We start from the raw sequence: 20,448 nt of genomic DNA on the forward strand, positions 1-20,448 counted from the left end.
GGACCAGAGAAAGCCATTCCGCTCCCCCAGCCAATCAGGGGCCGCACCTCAGTGAGCCCAGCAGCTCCCCAGACAACAGCCCCTCTGGGTACCCCCGGCCTCCCCTTCCCCCGTGCAGCTTCCCCACGCCCCTGCCTGCCTCTGAGCCTCTGCCAAGCCCAAGTGAGGGTGGCTGCTTCCCGCCACAGCAAGCTCTGAGTAAACAGCCTTTGCTCGTTCTCATGTGGGTGGTCTTTGTGTAGTTCCCATCTCTCCTGACCGCCAGTGTGCCTGGCACTCCTTGGGGACAACGGGGTGCTCCCTCCCGCTGCTGGGTGCCTGTCAGCAGCCCTGGAGCCCCAACCAGCCTCGGGCTGGGGTGTGGGCTGCCTCCAACCCAGGCTCTAATGGCTTGGGAGGGTCACGTGTGGCTTTGTAGACCTCACGTGGTGGTGTGGGGCTGGAAAGCAGGCAGCGTGGGCCTCCGTGGTTTGTGTTGGCCACGCCCCCTGCGCAGTACCTTGACCTCGGCGACCTCACCCCGGCCCCTCCCACGTTGGATGCGCTCAGCACACCTCGATTTTGACCTGCCTGTGCTTGGTCTAGTCCCACTGTCAAGATGATTTTTCTGTTTCCCCACATGGCCACTTCCTACGCCTTCCAAGACCCCTCTCCCAGGAAGCCCGCCCAGAGCTCTGGTGGGCTCTGCAGCCTCTCTGTCATCCACAGCCCCCGCGCACGCCTTCTTCTAGGTGGAGCCCCAGTAGCTTGAAGCCCTCCCAGGTAAGAAATGCGTTATCTGTCCTCAGCCCCAGCGGGTCCCGGAAGGCTCTGTGCACGGCAGCTGCGGGGACTGACTGGTCCAGCCAGGAGTACCGGCACAGCCCTGATGCGATTGCTGTGAAGAACAGCTCCGGTGGGGAGCAGAGGCGTGCGGAGCAGTGGAGGAAGGAAAAGCACCTTGCACAGACCCAGGCGAGCCGAGGGCCAGACGGCGCCGGGGAAGGCTGGGAGCACCGTGCCAAGAAGGGACCCCCCCATGTGGTCTCTAAGAAGACAGACCCCATGTGGCCTTAGGATTTCCACCCCACATGGTCCTAAACTGTCTTTATGGTTTGGCGCTTAAAAGGATTAGGATTTCCAGATGTCTTGAAAAGGGTTTCTGCAACGCTGTACCCTCCACGTACGTGCACGTGGGGTTTTGTTCAAACTGGGTCACTCCTGAAAATGAGAGGGTACGTTCATGATCACACAGGGATGATGGGCCTAGGCTGAAGTCGCGGCCACCTGCCTTCTGGACCACCCTGAGTGAATAGGTGAGCTGCTCCCTGAGGGGTTAAATCAACTGTGGAGATCATTAAAAAAACAAGCAGTTTACTTTGAAAAGTGAGACCAAACCCAACCCTGGCTTCAGCAATTGTGCAGAGTGGGGCAGAGAGCGCTTATGTCCTGGGAGTACTCTGGTTACAGGACCACGCAGACTGGGTCCCCAGACAAAATGCAGAAAGGGCAAGTGCCCCACTGAGCTCCCGTTCCCGGGAGACTTCCATGGGCCAGGAAACCCAGGTCCCTGGAGCTATAGCTGGGCAGGGGAGGAATCGCCCAGAACATAACCTGGTTCTGGCCTGGGGTCCTGGGGATTGGAGCCCAGGATTCTCTTGGACACAGGCCTCGACGATCCCCTTATGGGCTGTGTTGGCAAAGGCAACTGGAGACCTTCGGGCCATGGGAAGGAGGTAAACACACCAAAGGGGCCACAGCAGAAGCCAGCAAAGGCGGGGACAGACCCAAGGGCACTGCCCCAGACAGGGAGCCCTCCCGGGCAATGCCGGTGACGCTCAGGAGCTCACACCACTCCTGCACTGGCAGCCGAGCTGCTCGTCCCTGGCCACCTTTGGGTGACGTTCTTACTGCCTTTCCCTCCAACATGTAATCATTCTAGAAGAGGTTGTGCAATCAGAGATTCTGTCGTTACTGCCCCTCCCAAAAGGAAGTCTGCTTTAATAACCAATCAAGGAACCATAAACCCCTCAGGCAGCAAGTATGTCCCAGCTGGATGCATTCTTCCTCCAAGGGCGAAGCGTGGGTAGAAGTGTGCTCACTGTGGGTGCTGTGAATGCCGTGGCAGGTCAGTGACGACGTGGCTTTGCTGACCTCACCTCTCCCATGCTCGATCCCTCCCAAACAACACATTGTTATTGAGAAAGAATGTGGGCAAAGAGAACATCCCTGAGAATACTGGATACTGAAAATAGCTCTTTTCTCACATATTTAAACCACAACAGCTAGCATATGCCTTTGGCTGGAAAGAACTGCATCTTCGAGCAGCGAAGGGAGTATAGACTAAGCCTGCGGATTCTTCTAAACGTAACTGGAGTGTTTTCCGGGACGACCAAATCATTCAAGGTGCGTCTGTGGCGGATGGCATCATTTATTGGAATGACGCACTCCCTGACCAGTGGGCTGTGAGCGGGTGGGACTCGTGCTGCACCCAACAAACGTGCACCAGCCCTCGTGTTCCTTGGCTGAGGACACGCGCCCTGGGGAGGGTCTCGCTTCTTCGGGCTGGTCTTGGAAAGCGAAGGCCCACAGGGCAGGACCAGCCCACGCGGAGCGTAAGTGAGGAACGAGAGAGACGCGGGCCGCTGAAGCGCGGAGCCCACGCGTTACGTGGCGTAGCCCAGCAAGCGCCGACTGACACACGGAAACACCCCTGGGTGGATGGGTCACAGGGTTTGCTCAGATGGGGTGTTTGTTCTTTAATGAGATAGTTAAAACTTATTTTTCACAGCATATCATCAAATATTTTTTTCGACTTCAGTCAATCTTATCTTTTTTTTTTTTTTGAGACAGAGTCTCACTGTGTTGCCCGGGCTAGAGTGCCGTGGCGTCAGCCTAGCTCACAGCAACCTCAAACTCCTGGGCTCAAGTGATCCTCCTGCCTCAGCCTCCCGAGTAGCTGGGACTACAGGCACATGCCACCATGCCCGGCTAATTTTTTCTATATATTTTTAGCTGTCCAATTAATTTCTTTCTATTTTTGGTAGAGATGGGATCTCGCTCTTGTTCAGGCTGGTCTCGAACTCCTGAGCTCAAACAATCCGCCCGCCTCGGCCTCCCAGAGAGCTAGGATTACAGGCGTGAGCCACCGCGCCCAGCCAGTCAATCTTATCTTACTCATTTTAGAAAATAGTTAAACTTTTCTAGCTCACATTAACAAAAAGATAAAAAATATTCCAGCTGTCAGACCAATCAGTTTTGGCAACTGTATCTTTTTTAAAATGCATAGAGAAAATATGAGTACAATTTGTAATGAAATGTCACTTTTTGTGTTTAATAAGTATCAAAATTTGTAACATAGTCATATCATTTTGATCATTAGTAACTCATATTAACCACAATGACATTTTAATCCAGAAGAAAATAGTTTTAATACTTAGAGCTTTATGGTCATAGGATATAAAAGAATTTTTTAAATTTCTATATATATTTTTTGTTGTTTTTGTAAAGAAAAATAGGAAGCAAAAGAATAGTAGTGTGATCCACAGAGACTTTCGTGCATGAAAATATTTTACATTAACGGTAAACATCTGTGGGGGAAATGGAATGGAATTAGGAGTTAAAAAAGAAATATGGAATATTTCGTGCAGTTGAAGAGCTTATCATGTACTCTCTAAGCTGACTCCGGTACACTGGTAGGCGTCGATTCATTGTATTCTCATGTACCCTTAAAGGAGTAAGGCAATAGCGTTACTTTAAAAGCTATTATTTATTATGTCCTGCATATCACAGACTTTGCAGCTTTCTAACACATGATTAAAACTTTTAGATGTAAATTTAAAATGTATGCGGAGTACAGAGTTTTTCCAAATTATTTCAGAGAAAAGTTTGAGGAGCACCGACCCAAAGCGTGCCCGTCAGAGCCACACAGGACCCGCGGGCTCACTGGACCCCGTTGCGAAGCTCGGCCCCCTGAGCCCAGGCCCTTGACTCTGGCCTCGGCCTTGGAGAGGGGGAGGAGGGAGCCCAGAGAGGTTCTCGGCATGCCCGGGGCCACCGTCCCTGTCCACCCTCCTCCCAGGCTCCACCTGCATCCGATGCTGGGACCCTTCCCTGGTTTTCCGCCGCCCTCCGGATGAGACGCATCCCTTAGGCTGGATGGCAAGCCCCTTCCCGCCTGCATGTGCTCTGCCGGCATCTTCAGCCTGATCTCCCACCGCCCCATGCAGCCGGCACGGCCAGCAAGACCACAGCGGGGTCGAGGGAGCCGTGCCGGAGAGAAAGATGCTCAGCCTCACCGGGAGCTGCAGGTTGACGGCACAGAGAGGTCGCAGCAGGCTTGGGAGTCCAGCCCTGGGAGGCGGAGTCAGAGGGGCGGCTGGACCACCGCCTCCTGGGAGCCTGTCCCTGTGCCTCCGCAGCCTGGCCCATCCGTGTCCCCTGAGACTGACTTGTTACTTCCACGTGTTCCTTCAGCAAAACCCCTATTACTTGATGCAAAATGAGCCCTTTCACAACAACAACAAAGCGACTAACGAGCTTTAGAATCATGATCAAATGGCTTCTTCTCTCCTTTTCTCTATTCCCGTTGGGACCTAAAATCAAATAGTAGAAAATCTATGGTTAATTTGCTGGGAAATTTTTATATTTTCAATATAGAGTCTTGCCATTCAGGGGCGCGGTGTGTCTCCTCATTTTCTCAGATGTTCTTTTATCCCACGATTAAGTACCGAGGTTTCAATTCTTAACGGTTGTGCACATTTCTCATTATTTTTATTCTTGGTTTTTTCTGCCCATTGTGAAAAATTTTTTATTAAGTTTTTTCTTCTTTGAGTTATTAAATGAAGCCAAATGCGTAGATTTTCTAATATCAAGTCATCCTCGCATTTCTGCAACAGATTCTTCCTGGTGAGGCTATAATACTCACTGAAGGCACCAGCAGGTTGATTTGCATGTATTTTATTTAGAATTCCTGAACCTCCCTTCATAAATAGTCTAGCCTTTTTTACACGTTTCTTGTCAATCTTGACAATTAATTATGCTTGTAAAATATATTAGGGGATGTTTCATCTTTTTCTGTGTTTTAGGTCATCATGTAAAACATGGGAACTTCATGTCCTACTGAAGTTTGAAAATAATTTGCCCCAAACCATCCATTGGTGCCTGTTTGGAGACGGTGCTTTCACAATGTTTTCCGCTTTTAATGCTTTCAGTGTATTTAGATTTTTACCATTTCTGAAGTCAATTTGGCAATTTATGTATTCCTTAAAAATCATCCATTTCATTAGCATGTAAAAATTTTGCAGTGTATGATTTTCCATCATTTTATCATAATTTGGTCCCTCCCCCATTTCTAATTTTCCATATCTGGGGTTTGTTCTGCTTTTTTATGCATGGCCGGTCAGTATATTGTTAACTTTATTGATCTTATTTAAAAGAACCAAGGGTTGAACTTACCTATTGATTGTATCACTCTTCTAGTTGGAATTCCTAAACTCTTTTTATTTCTCTGTTCTTGTTTTTCATATGTGTAATTTTTTTTTAGTTCAACGTTCAGTTTATTTATATTAGATCTTCCTTATTTTGTATTTAAGGTGTTTAAGTCTATGAGTTTTCCTGTGTAGACAGCTTCGACCTTAGCACCTTGCGGTGAGTTCCAGTGTGTACAGCGGCCCTCTTTGGTCTGTTTATATGACACACCTGAATTATTGTGCATACTGCACTCATTTCATTATTTTTTAAATAATCTACAGTAGACCCCGTTCTTGGCCTCACCAGGGAGAATCAATTATTTCCTTATCTTAATGCCCAGAGTGACTTTTACATATTTTTTTCATGACTGTCTATCCCACTAAACTTTGAAACCCTTGAGAGAAGTTCTGGTCGTATCGCACCTTAAATTCTCGGCACAGGGACCGGCGCGTACATAACGATAATAACGACCACCACTGCTCAGCGCTCGACAGGCAACACGCCCAGACTTCTGCATGCGTTATCTTGCTCCGCCCTCAAAACAGCCCTGAGGAGTCGGCACTCTCTAGTCCCGTTTTACAGACGGGAAACCGGGTCCAGAGCAGGTGAGTTGCCTGAGGCGTCACTGCGTGCATGTGGGGAAGTTGGGGCTCAGGCCCAGGTGAGGTCCTGGGCCTCACTCCCACTTGCTCTGAGGGTCTCCTGAATCAGCAGGTGAGTCTGCGGTCACGCATGTGGCACTGGGTATTCTAATGAGAGACAAGATTTCATCACTTCAGTCACTAAGCCGATTCCTTCCCCATCTGAAATGGGAAGGACTTAATCCACCCACACTCTGACAGGGCTGGACAGGAGAGGGCATAACTGAAGCACTTTTTTTTTTTTTTGAAACAGGGCCTCACTCTGTCGCCTGGGCTAGAGTGCAGCGGTGTCACCATCGCTCACTGCAGCCTCCAATTCCTGGGCTCCAGTGATCCTCCTGCCTCAGCCTCCCGAGGAGCTGGGACCACAGGCATGTGCCACCGTGCCCAGCCTGAAGCTCTTTAATCTCCTGTCCCCAGCTTCAAATAAGAATGACGGTCTTCTTTCTTTGTGCCAGTTAGCGCCCAGCAACCTTTTCTCCTCCGTGTTTTGGTGTTTTCTTTTCTGGCCGGGATGTAAAGCCGCAGCCTGCCCAGCAAAGGCCACGCACCGGACGTCCTCAGCTGCCTCCTGGCCTCACTTCTGCTGAGCGACTTGCACCAGAACCCGGATGGGACTTGGAAGCTTTTCGGTGTTCCAGAAACAGACAGAAGGCCCAGGTACCTGAGCGAGGAAATGAAACGACTCCTTGACCAGGTTCCCACACTTCCCACCAGGTGCAGGGGAGCCCTTCCCTCCCAGGGTGGTCTTGGAGCCACACTGCACAGCTGTCGGGTTCCAAATACTGGTGGGACCTCAGAGCTCGGGGCAGAGCCTCCTCAGGGCCCTTGGCTCCAGATGCATCCCCCGCTCTCCTTCCTGGCCGTCTAGCAGGACTCGGACTGAGCACATCGCTGCCCAGCTCAAAGCCCACCCACTGCTCCAGGGCAGGCCTCCCTCGGCCTCTGCCAGGCACCCCATCCGGCCACTGTGCCCACGCTCCCCACAGCTGGGAAGAGCCCCCAGGTCCAGCGGTCCTGGGCCTGCAGCTCCGTATCGGCCAGGGTTCCCCAGAGAACGGAACCACTGGGACATCGCTCCCCCCACCTGAGCCCTTGCCATCACCTGCGCTGCTGGACTGGACGTGTCCGTCTTCTGCTCTAACTGCAGGACCCACTTGTGATGGTTGCTGAATCCTGAAGCCTCCGGGGCCCTCTGAGAGCCCAGGGTGGGTGGCACAGGCCCCTCTGTTCCTGACTGCACCTGTCCCGGCTGGGGAGGGCCCCAGGCAGGCCTCACACCCAGCACCGTCTGACTCCTGGCTCCAAAAGGGGCCTTCAACCACTTGGGACCAGGAGCCTGCCAGGCCTCCTCCGCTGAAGGTCTGGGATCCCGTATTTCTCATCTACCGAGCAGCAGACTTGACCACCTTCCTTGCTCTCCAGCCTAGCACGGTGGGGATTTTACCAGAAATCCCATATTTCTGCTCCATAAAGCCAGGACACACAGCTCAACAACCTCATCATCCAAAGACCCACCCAGAGGCTGTGGTATGCTGCACTGTGGCACCCAAACAGTGTGTCTGCCGGGGGTGGGGACCCACAGCCTTAAGGTGAAATATGGCCTTCGAGGTCCTCACGTGTGGCCTTTTGACCGAATCCAAACTTTGCAGAACAAATCCTTTCATTAAAAGGGGTGAAGCAGAGAAAGACGAAGCTTTTCTTGCCTGCTTTGGTGCTTCAAAAACAACAACTTGAAATCAGAAGGCCGCAGGATCCCCCACCGGCGGAGGGTCCCTGTGACAGTGACCATGTTTGGGAAAAGGGTCTAACCAGATGTAACTAAGTTAAGAGTCTTGGGCTGAGATCAGCTAGATTGACTGGATGTGCCTGAATCCAAGGACAAGCATCCCTGTAGCAAGAGAGGAAACAGGGGAGAGACCTAGAGAGGAGGTTCCTGGGGAAACTGAGGCAGGGAAGGGAGGGACTCGTCCAGGAAAGCCAAGGACTTCCGGCCGTGCCAGAAGTTGGAGGGAAGCCAGGAAGGGTCCCCCTGGCGTCCCTGGCGGGGTCATGGTCCTGCCGACACTTTGCTTTTGGACCTCTGGCCTCCAGAACTTGAGAAAATAAAATTCTGTTGTTTTAAGTCCTCTGGTTTTCGGTCATTTGTCACGGCAGCCCCAGGGCACTTCACGGTCTTGCCCTGGCGCCCCTCCAGCTCCTCACTCACCAGCCGGGCCGCGCTGGCCTCCTTCCCCCCTCCCCCACACACCCTGGGTCCGCACCCCAATACTCTCAGGGTGCTCGAGCCTCCTCCTGCCCGGTGGCCTGCTCAGCGTTGCTTCCCACCGAGGCCTACGCTGCCGCTGTCCAAGCTCAGCGCCCCCGCCTGCCCTCTGCCCGCCGCGGGTCCTTGTCCTGAGCCCTCGTGGGCAGGACAGGTGCAGCTGCCCGCCCTCCCGACCGCAACAGGGCGCCACCGGGCAGGGCTGGGTGTGTGAGTTTCAGCCCCGGGCAGGGCTGGCTCCGGTGCGCGCACCGTGTTGATTCTATGTGGGCGAACGAACGCGAAGTTCAAGCACACAGAGCCGGCCGTGGCGGTGGGTCCTCCCCAGCGGTCAGGGCTGCAGGCGCGGCCCAGTGGGCGGGGAGACGTCCCGGCGCTGACATCAGGCCCCGGCCGCCCCGGGCCCCTCTGGGCGGCGGCAGGCACTGGGCCCCCCGCCGCGGGGGAGGAAGGCGGCAGCCCCCGTGAGAGCCCCGTGACTGAGAGCGGAGGAGAGCGCCCCGTCGCTAGATGCCCCTTGTTTCCGCGTGGATCCGTGTCGGGTATTAAGTGTGACAGCAGATGAGGAGACACGTGATGTTTTCTCAGCAAATACCGTGTGGCCAGGTCCCGTCCACGCCCGCTGACCTGCGAGTGCGAGGCCCCGAGGGCTCTTCGCTGCCGAGATGACGTGTTGAGTCGTTGGTGCTCCCTGGGGGAGGACTCGCCGCCCCCCCCCCGCCATGAATCTCCGCGGGGGGAGCCGGGCAGGACTCCCACCCGGGTGACGGCTGCGGGGCTGTCCGTTATTCTGACCGATGTCAGGTGTTTTCTCATCCGGCCCCCGCCGCCGTCTGAAGCCAAGGAATTCTTTCAAAGGGGGAGGCAGCGGCAAGCGAAGGAGGGAAGCCACGTTTGGGGAAGCGGCCCTGAGTCCGGAAGCAGGCCGGCGCCGCGGGCGTCCAGCAGGGACACCTGCCCTCTCTCCGTGTGCCCGGCCCGGCCCGCGGCACCTTAACCCTCCTCGCCGGGGCCCGGAGCGGGCAAAGGCTCCCAGTGGCTGCGTGACTCTAGCCCCTGCCCAACGCGGCCCCAATCCCTCTGGTGACCACAGTGGGCGCGGCCTCCGGCGAGGGGTCAGCTGAGCACGCTGCTCGCGACCTGCAGCCCCGGCTAGCCCGGCCCGCCCTGAGCGAGCTGCGGCCACCTGGGCTCCCCCAGGGTCTGCGGGGCCCCACAGGCGAGATAAGCTTTGCTAGGACCATGACCTCAGGAGCTGGCACTGAGTCCTGGGCCAGGCGGGGACGTGTCGCTGGCCTTGGTGACCGGCGTATTCAGAGGTGCCCCTCTTGGTTGGATTAGGGCTCCGGCCCGGTTCCTGAGGCCCCTGGGGCTGAGTCAAGCCGTCAGTTCTTGGCTGTGCGTGTCCAGAGCCACAGTGTCGCTGGGAGAGACCGGAGGACTTGCGAGCATTGTGGTAATGTCCCCCGCCTCGTTACTGAGGTGGCAGTTGTGATCGTCATTCCACCTCTTGTGGCTGAACTGCCATCCCCACCCACAACGGGAGGTGTCGGCGTGTCCCGGCAGATGCAGGTGCCCGAGTCTGCCGGGTGTTTTGTGCCCGTGCGGGGGCCCCCGGGTTTGGGGTGCGTCTCTCCTCCATGGCTGAGTTCTCTCATCCAGCCGTGCGTGGTCTGTGGCCTCCGGCTCCCGCCCCGTCCCCATTCTCGCCGATGCCGTCTCCTCCGGCCGCGTCCTGAGCTGAGGACTTTTCACTCCTCACGTGGCGACTGTCGGTGGGGCAGAGCTGGCCGAGCCGCCCTGCCTAAAGACTTTCGTTTCTGCCCATCTTTCCCGAGTGTCCGTCTCCTTCCCCTGCAAGGACACCGAGAGCAACTAGACGGTCCCACATTTTTCAACCAGAGACAATTTTATACCCGTCAACTCTTAGACAAGCCAATTAGTCTCTCCCTTCACACTCACGTGTACACAAAGTCCAGGGACGTGTTGTTTTAAACCCACTGACCTACATTCCCCTATCGCGCAGCCGTCCAAATGGGGACTGGCTCTGGCGGCAGCGCCGCCAACAAAAACACAGCTTCTCGGGCGGCCGCCCCGGGTCTGCCCGCCCTGCCCCGCCGTCTCCACCTGGCAACAGCCCGTGTGCCCTTCGAGGTCCAGCTGCCATGGCACCTCCTCTGTGAAGCCCTCCCGGGTCCGCCGGTCAGGCCGACTCGGGTCTTTAGGGCCCAGCCCTGCCCCGCACACAGCTTCCGCCTCCACGAATAGTCAAGAAAATGCCTTGAACAGGGGGAAGTTTGTACAAATATGAAGCTTTAACCTGCAGATCCTGGAGGAAAGAACGAGGTGGTTCTGAAGTCCTAAACCGCCTCACGTCCATGTGTCTGCACAGTTGGTGGGGTGAGGCGCCCTGCTTCCCGCCAGCAGAAACTGCAACAGCCCTTCCTCCCTTCCTCCCTTCCTCCCCTCCTTCCTCCCTTCCCTCCTCCCTCCTTCCTTCCTCCCTCCCTTCCTTCCTTCCTCCCTTCCCTCCCTCCCTCCCTTCTTTTTCTTTTCTTTTCTTTTTTTCTTTTCCTTTTTTTCTCTTTCTTTTCTTTCTTTCTTTCTTTCTTTTTCTTTCTTTCTTTCTTTCTCTCTCTCTCTTTCTTTCTTTTTCTTTTTAAATAGAGAGAGGATCTCACTCTGTCGCCCAGGCTGGAACTCCTGGGCTCCAGGGACCATCCTGACTTAGTCTCCAGAGTGGCGGGATGGCAGGCCAAGCCACTGCACCGGCAGCAGCCGTGCCTTTACCCGGCACGGTCAGCCTGAGACCGGGCCTGAGGCCCGTCCACCCAACACGGCTGGGGCTGGGCGGAGCTCCCGGGAGGCTGTAGGATGTGGCCCTGCGGTCTGGGGACTCCCTTTGTCTCCGCAGTTCTGGCACGGGACCCCGAGCTGTCATCCACACCGCCACTAAAGCATGGCCATTTGACCTCCCAGTTCCTTCTCAAAATACCTCTGACAGTTCCCTGGATAAAAATGCAGTGGCGCTAAATGAAAATTTATGTGACAGCCCCCAGAGGAAAGAAGCAGGGCCCTGATGCGTTTGTTTAAAAATGAAGTCATTGAGCTGGGGACCTGCCCGTCACCTCCGCTGACCTGGGCCCCAAAGAGGGGAGAGAGCCAGCTCCGTCCCTGGGTCGCAGCCGGAGGCTCAGCATGGACTTCTGGCCACTCAGGGCCGCGGCCCACTTGGAGTGACGAGCGGAGGTGGGCGCCGCTCCCCAGGCTTCTGGCCACTCAGTGGTCCCTGGCGAGCTGCCTCTCGGGTCTCCCCCACCCCCCGTGTCCCCGCACCGTCCTGGCTCAGGCCACGTCTGGCCGTTCCTTCCTGGACCTTCCCTCAAGAACCCGAGTCCTTTCCAGCGGCTGGACCTGCCCACACGGCCCCTCCCCAAGGCCAGGGTCCACCTGGTGGAAGGAGGAGAGGGACCGGCCTCCGCCCTTTGTGCCCAGGGCCCCCGTGGTGCCGTCTCCTCATCGCCAATTACTTTGCAGGGCTGCAGAGCTGCCGCCCAGCGACCAAGGCAGATGTGGCCACACAAGCGACTCGGCGACCTAGGGAGGTGGAGGGGGAGAGAGGAGAGGAGCCTGTGATGTGCCACGTCAGTATTTGTCCCCAGAGTTTGTGACGCCCCCCACGTGGCCCTGTGACCCGATTTACTGCTCCGGATGAAAATGAAAACGCTCAGTAACCTACTCAGAAAGACGTGGAGAATGAGAGAGGACCCTGCAGGCACCAGCGGCCGGAGCAGGCAGGAGCGGAGCTTCGTGCCCTGCACGTGGCCCACGTGGGCCCTCCCCTCCCTGCCTCCCACCTTCCCTTTCTGCGTCGCGTGGGCTGCACGCCGCTTCCCCACCCCTGCCCTGCCTCCAAGATCCTCGCCTCTCCCGACATCGGCCGCCCACCCCCAGCGGAGCCAGGACCTGGAACAGCTGATCAGACGCCAGCAGGAGCACCAAGGGGCCATCCGGCAGACGGCCTCCCCCACGCGGAGCACGGCTGGCGGGGGCGGTGGGGGGGGATTCTCTAAAAGGGCTGGCAGGGAGGAAGTGGGAGGGCATGTCCCTACCTCAGGGGTGGACCCAGGCAGGACTTTCCTGTCCCTGCGACCCCAGGGCTCCGCAGGCTGAGGTTCAAGGGGCTTCCTTCTCCAAGAGCACCGTGCCGGGCTGGGCCCAGGCCTCCGCCCCTTCCCTGCCTGACTCCCCACCCAGCCAGCCCTTGGCCGTCCTCCCGCGCTGCCCTCACAAGTGCCAGGCAGACCCGCCCCACCTGGCCTAAACGCCCACTGTAGATCACTAGCTAAAGCCGTCCCTCCCATGCCCTCCAGGTCACCTGCCCAAGGAGGCCCAAGGCAGAGGTGTGGCCGGCAGAGGACATCAGGTCAAGGCACGGCCTGGACTCCCCTGTGCCATCTGGTGGCCATGATCTGCAACTGCCACAGGCCTTGCTCTTCTGACCCAGGGTTGACCACGTGGGTCCGGTCAGGTCACTGGAGGTGACTCGGGCTCCTGTCTTCAGTCCTACATGGCCAGCGTTGCGCCCCCACCAGCTGCCAACATAGGCTGGCTGCTTTTCTCCTGCACCAGGGCTGAGCCCCTGGTTCGGATGAGGGACAGGACTCTCCTGTCCTTGGTGTTAAGCTGTCCTGTCTGTCCTTTCTAAGTCTGCTTGGCCTGGAGGGTGCCACCTCCTGCTCAGCGCACTCACAGTGCTCATGGCACCCTGCTGACAGATTGGAGGCTGGGCCAGAGCCTTGGGTGTCCTTTCCCAGGGCACATCTCAGAGCCACGTACCCCCCAGACAGCTGCCCACCAGGGCCAGGTGATGCTTCTGCCCCTCGGGGGCCCCCCTGTCCTTCCAGGAAGGCCCCACAAAGGCAGAGCGTGACCTTCACCCGAAAATTACTCAAGAATCTTAGTCTGGATCAGCAGCCTTAAGATGTCATCCACCTTGGTCCTGGGAGGCCCCTCCAGTCCTCCTGTGAACGGAGTTCCTGACACTTCCAAGTCCCCTTGATGACCACGGCCCTCTGGGACCCTCGCTGCGCAATTGGGTGTTTCTCGCCTGACTAAGGGCTGGACTGGGTGCTCGCTGGTCACTGCCGAAGGGGCCCCAGAGCCCAGCACGGTGCCTGGTGCACAGGGGCCAGGTGAAGGCGCGGCTAACCCCTAACTCGCCGTGTCCAGCCTCCTCTCCCAGAGCAGCCACAGCCCTCCTGCAGGGCGGCTCGTGCCCTTAGGGCGCTACCCCAGCTCCAGCAGCCTCCTCCAGGGCAGCCAGTGTCTCTGGCCCGGCACCAGGGCTGGCTCGGGCTCCACTGGGGAGGCGGTGGATCTTCCTACCACAGCCAGGAGGCTGCCAAGGCTGGAGGCAGGTGGTGGGCAGAGGCCTTCAGGACAGAGCCCGCTGCTCACCCATAGCCCACCAGCTGCTGCCCCCACCGGCCAGGCCAGGATGCCCCAAACCCCGGGAATCTGCTCCCTCCGTCAGACCGTGAGCCTCGCACAAGGCCGTCAGCTGGTTGCTGGTGTCCAGCAGCCCCCATGTCGCTGACCCTGGAGTCCCGCAGAGGAGCATGGGAGCCCCAGCCTGAGCAGCTTCCAGCCCCGCCCAGCAGAGGGGACGTGATGCTGGAGGGGGGCGAGTCCAGGGGTTGTCCAGCAATGGTCGCCACAGGAGCCCTGTGGTCCCTGTGATCTCGCAGGGCTGAGATGCGCGTCCAGACCCCTCACCCCAGCCCTGCCTCAGGTGCGGCAAGTCTCCGGGGTTCCTGCCCACTCCTGTGTGTGCACAGCGGCTGCAGAGACACCCCAAGACGGGGGGAGCAAACGCACACTGTGCTCGTGCCGCCCGCTGCCGAGGCCCTGCTGGCTTTCTCGGGAGCCCTCGACAGCCCAGCCCTGGGGGAGGGGTGCCCGCGCCCTCAACAGACAGATGAGGGAGGGTAGGTTGAGGACACACAGCCCGTCGGGCGCCCCCAGGTCCTGGCCTCGCCGCGGTACTCTGAGGCCCCCACAGTGAAGGTGTTTGGCGAGGCACACGCCAGGGCCGGGGAGCTGCGTGAGTCTCTGCGGGGCTGTCCCTTGCCCCAGCTGGAGAGGAAGACCTGACAGCCGCCCCTCCCTGAGTCCCGCGTCTGCAGCTGGGCTGGGCTGAGCAGGGCCGGGCAGGACACACCGGGCTTCATGCACCTGGAGCCACCCCCCATGGAGCCCTGTGCGGACACAGAGTGGGCCCTCATGGACGTTGACCCCAGGCCTCCGGAGAGGACCCTGCCAACCACTTGGCATGTTTCAACTAATTGACTCCCAGAGAAGGAGGAGTAGTTTCTTGATCCTGTCCCTTTCAGAAGACGCTTGGGCACCCTGAGCAGCACGGCCTACTCAGCCCCAGAGAACTTCATGTTTCTCAGATTAATGAATTTTTAAACATAGAGAATTTAAGCTCTGTTACACCAGGGACACCTGCCTTGAATCTGTATGGGCATACACTGTTAATATATTAGCATGCAAAGGCTCTGACAAGGCCTGCAGCAAATATATCTCTCTGACTTTGTTCAATCCAGTTTTCATCAATCTGTGTGATCCTGGAACCGTTTTCAGGCAATACCGATTAGCATCCCACTAAACTATTAATAGAAACTCATGGAACTGAGGTGACCAACTCATCTCAGGAATTTCCCAGGACTTCCCTGGTCTTACCAGTGGAAGTTGCATGTCCCTGCGAACCCCTCAGTCCCAGACAAACCAGGACAGTTGGTCATCCTACAGGGAACCCACTTTGGGAAAACTGCTCACACAAATTATTTCCAAAGCACATTCCATGTAATTCTTCCTCCCCTTTCTCAGATGCTTAAAGGAAAGAAATTAAAAAACAGGAACTAAAATCAGCTGCTGGATTGCTGCACAGGCCAAAGTCCCCAACTTCAGGGGAGGGGGAGGCACGGGAGAAGAGGTGGAAGGGGCGGTCACTTCGTTACCTCCAGGAAGGGAGTGTCCCCCAGGGGAAGGTGGGGGCATCCATCAGCAGCCTTTGTGACCCTGTCCAGACACTGAAAGATTCCTGGATCCCAAAAAGGCCAAAATAATTCATGAGGCTTATATTTCATTTGAGACTTCACAGTTATTTATTGGAAAAACATCTTCTCTAGGAGGAGGGAAAGGAAAGAGAACCTTTCTCCTCCTCCGCCCCTTCTTCCTCCTCCCTGTCTCCAGGCAGCTTGGCAAAGAGCTGCATTCCATCCCATCCCAGGTCCCTGGGGCCCATCTCGGGGCGGACGAGGCAGACCTCTGTCCCCAGGTCACTGCACAAAGGCATCACCCTGGGCTCTTGCTGTCCCCCCCACAGGGTACCTCTGGCCCGGGCCAAGTCCAGCACACAGGGGCTACGGGGAAAATTTTTTTCTTTTCAGCATGTTGACCTATTTTTTCAAACTTTCAATTTAGTGTACTCGTAGCATAACAATAAGATGGAAAAAAAAAATCTAATTTAAAAACACCCACAACTCTCTCCACCCTAGCAAATTGCGTGCATTTTTCTCTCTTCCCTTCTGGCTATTGTACAGGCACATATACAATTGTTCCAGAGGTACAGTGAGGGTGCAACTGGAAGTTTGTATTTTGCTTTTTTCAATAAACACATCCTAAAAACAAATCCTCCATGTTACCCTTTAGTCTTTGTAATTATTTCAGAGAATGGGTACATACCATTCCAGTGAGAAAATGCAGAGTAATTTACCTACCTTCTCCCCTAATTTGGACTTTGAGGTTGATTCTAATTTTTTATTTTTTGAACAATGCTGTAATGAGCATCTATGAACATAAAGCCCTTCCTCTGTCTGGGTTATTTATTGGCACACGTATCTAATAATGAAATTTGGATCAGCTTCCTTATGGAATCTCAGACTCATTAGGACAAAGACTATGAACACTCAAAGGCAGAAAGACACTGTTTATTGGTGTGGCTGGGCATGAGAGGACACACGCTGACTTTGTTTTCGTTATTCTTTTCATAAATACAAATGAGTATGTAAACCATATATAAAATTAGCAATAATTGCTGCATGATATCAGTAGGAATGCCAGAGTACTTACCTGTGAAAATATTTTAAATGCAAGCAGTGCAGACACTGGCCAAAAAAACTGATCAAAATAAATTTTTTCAGAACTCTGGAAATTAACCAAAAACTTTTAACAATCTAGGGAGCATTTAAGAAATGGCCAGATCTCAGTAAGAACAGTGAGATGTGTGGCGTCTTAACTTGCCCTAGTCCGCCCTCCCTCCCCAGCTCTGCAGCAGCCCTGCGAGTCGGCCGTCCTACAGCCACAGTGAACACTGGCACCTGGCAGCCACCATGGGGGCACAATTTGGCCAGAGCTCCTCCAAACCACCATTCCCAGAGAACTGTCGTCACTCAGCCTGTTCATTCCAGTTCTCGGGCCATTGTCTGTCATCACGGTAGCCTGAGGTGTTGATAAAAATAACGACAAACAGCAAGATGACAAAAAAATCTAACAGGAAAAGCTGGGGAAATACATGTCCAGAAGGAGGCTTTGAAAAACTCCAATATATTTGTGGGAACCTAGAAAGCCGCACGCATAGGGCTGTGAGCAAGCTCATGGCTCTGTGCGTGCCCAGGAAAGACCTGATAAGGCCTGAGGTCTCACCACTGGCTGAACTTGAGGCTTTGTGAAAGCAGGAGGTGAAGGCTTATGCAGAGCTGTAATGAGAGACAGGGCCACTCAGCAAAGGCTGTGGAACTTACTGGTTCTAGGTAGTCAAGGAAATCTCTGGCCAGTCATGAGCCACCAACTAAGCTAAATGAGCACAGACTTCAATGACATACAAGACAAAGAACACAGAATTAGTTCAGGAAAATTACTAAATAAGCAAATAGCAGCCACAACAACCAGCCACAACAACAAAGCCTGAGAAGAAGGAGAACCTGATTTCCAGAGTTGGCATATTATATTGTTTAAAATGTCCAATTTTTAACAAAAAATTAGAAAGCAAGCAAAGAAACAAGCAAGCATGATCCATGCAGGGGAATTAGAGTAGTCAGTAGAAATTGTCCCTGAGGAAGTCCAGATGTTGCACTTACTAGACAAAGAATTTAAGTTAGCAATTTTAAATGTTTAAAGAACTAAAAAAGGAAAACTCTAAAGAACTAAAGGAAAATATGAGAACTATGTCTCATAAAATAGAGAAGATTAATAAAGAGATAGAAATTGTTTTTTTTAAAGAACCATATAGAAATGCTGGAGTTGAAAAGTATAGTGACTGAAATAAAAACTTCACTAGAGGGCGTCAATAGCACATTTGAACTGGCAATAGAAAGAATCAACAAACTCAAAGATAGGCCAATGGGATTTTTTCAGTCTGAGGAGTAAAGATAAAAAAGAATGAAGAAAAATAAGCAGACCCTCAGAGACCTGAGGGACACGATCAAGCATACCAATATGCACATGATGAGATTCCCTGAAGGAGAGGAGAAAGAGAAAGGGGCAAGAAGAACATTTGAAAAATAGTGGCCCAAACTTCCAAACTTAAAGATAAACCTTAATCTATACATCTAAGAAACTTAATTAACTCAAAATAGAACAAGTGGAAAGAGCTCCACATCTAGACACATCGTAATCAAACTGTAAAAAGCCAGAGACAGAGAGGAAAATTAAAAGCAAAAGAGAGAATAAATTCATCACACACATGGATCCTCAATAAGATTAACAGCTGATTTCTCATCAGAAATCATAGATGCCAGAAGGCAGTGGGATAACATACTCAAAGTGCTGAAAGAAAAAGACTATGAGCCAAGGATTTTATATCCAGCAAAACTATCATTCAAACAGAAAGGGAAATTAAGACATTCCCAGATTAAAAATAAAAAACTGAGTGAAATTGTCACTAGAAGACATGCCCCACAAGAAACAGTAATGAAAATGCTTCAGGCTGAAATGACAGGATAATACACAGTAACTCGAGTTCACATGGAAAAATAAAGAGCACCTGTCAGTGTAGCTACATAGGTAAATATAAAAGACAATGAATTACAGTTCCAAAATCCAGCTATCTGGCTTCACTCCCCCCAATAGAAAATTAAATACACACACACACACACACACACACACACACACACACAGTGCTGAGGTTATCACCAGAAACATCCTAGAACTCAAATATGAAGATGAAACAATTCCCAGTACCCCAGAGAAGTGAAAAAAATTCCAGGCAGATGGTAAGAGAATCAGACTTCCACATCCACAATGCCCCTCACCCCATTCTGCCTAGCACCAAGTGCATGGAAAAGTTCCACCATCTCACTGTTTCTACAGTGGAAAAAGTGAGACTGAGGTGAACAACCACCTTCCCCATCATCTTGGGCTTCCTAGCAGGAGACCTGTCTTTCTCTTAACCCACAGGAAACACCACAAGTGCCTCAAGGGAGAAATATCCCTGAAGACAGGCAGAGATAAAGGGGAGAGGTGGGACTTCCATTCCCAGCCCCAGAAACTCTGCTCTGTAACTTGGCCTAAGGGGATGCCAAATTAGAGTGGTTATTCAGCAACATTGTTGTCTAAGAGGTTTATCCTACAGGTCCCTAGGGCACAAACCCCTAGCCAGCCTTCAAATACTGCCAGGGTATCCCTTTGGGACCTCCCTCATTAAGGAATGGCAGTGCTCTGATCATTTACTAAATCTAAGGTGAACCTGGACTTAAGGTACCACCTAGAGCCAAAAAGTAGGTGATGAACTAGAGGTAAAGAACCTCTAAACGAATATATCCAATAAAAAACCAAAACAAGTCAGAAAGAGAAGACTAGGACATATAACGAATCCTTCAATGCAAAGCCACAGATGTACATCAACAAGAAATAGGAGCAAACAGGGAACCATGATCTACCTGAATGGACAAAGCAAGGAACCATTAACTGATTCTGACAAGACAACGATACGTCATCTCCCTGACCAAGAATTCGAAATAGTAGTTTTAAGGAAACTTAGTGATAGCCAAGATAATAGAAAAGCAATTCAGAAATTTATCAGAGAAATTTAAGAGATTTGAGATTGAAAGAGAAAGAAATTAAGAGATTGAAAGAATTTTAAAAAATCAAACAGAAACCTTGGAATAGAGAAATACATTTGCTGAACTGAAAAAAATCATTAGAGGCTCTCAATAGCAGAATGGATCAAACAGAGGAAAGAATCAGTGGCTTGAAGAGAGGCTATTTGAAAATACACAGAGGAGAAAAAAGAATGAAAAGCAATGCAGATTGCCTACAAGATATAGAAAATTATCTTGAAAGACCAAATCTAAGGATTATTGGTGTTCAAGAGGGAGTTTAGCAAGAGCAAGGGGTAGAAAGCTTATTCAAAGAAATAACAAAAGAAAACTTTCTAAAACTTGAGAAAGATATAAATATTCAGGTACAGGAAAGTCAGAAAACACCAAACAAATTTAATCCAAATACATCTACCCCAAGGCATATTATAATCAAACTCTCAAAGGTCAAGGACAAAGAGAGAATCCTGAAAACAGCAAGAGAAAATAAGCAAACGATATATAAAGGAACTCCAATTCTTTGGCAATGGACTTCTCAATAGAAACCATACAGGCCAGGAAGAACTGCAGTGACATTTTTAAGTGCTGAAAGACAAAAAAACCTGCCATTTAAGAATATTGTACCCAGCAAAGTTATCCATCAAAGATGAAGGTGAGATAAAGTCTTTTCCAGACAAACAAAAGCTGGGAGAATTCACCATGACCAGACCTGCCTTATAAGAAATGATAAATGGAGTTTAATCTGAAAGAAAAAAACATTAATATGCAAACAAATGAAAGTATAAAACCCACTAGTAAATGTAAGTATACAGATAAACCTAGAATACTGTAATACTATAATTATGGTGTTCAATCTACTCATAACTCTATTAAGAAACCAAAGGACAAATCCATCAAAAACAAAACAGCCACAGCAACCTGCTAAGAGATAGGTACTGTAAAAATATGTAAATTGAGACGACTAAAAGTCAAACTGTGGGGGTGG

The sequence above is a fragment of the Propithecus coquereli genome, unplaced genomic scaffold, assembly GCF_000956105.1.
Source record: "Propithecus coquereli isolate 6110/MARCELLA unplaced genomic scaffold, Pcoq_1.0 Scaffold295, whole genome shotgun sequence".
Lineage (NCBI taxonomy): Eukaryota > Metazoa > Chordata > Mammalia > Primates > Indriidae > Propithecus > Propithecus coquereli.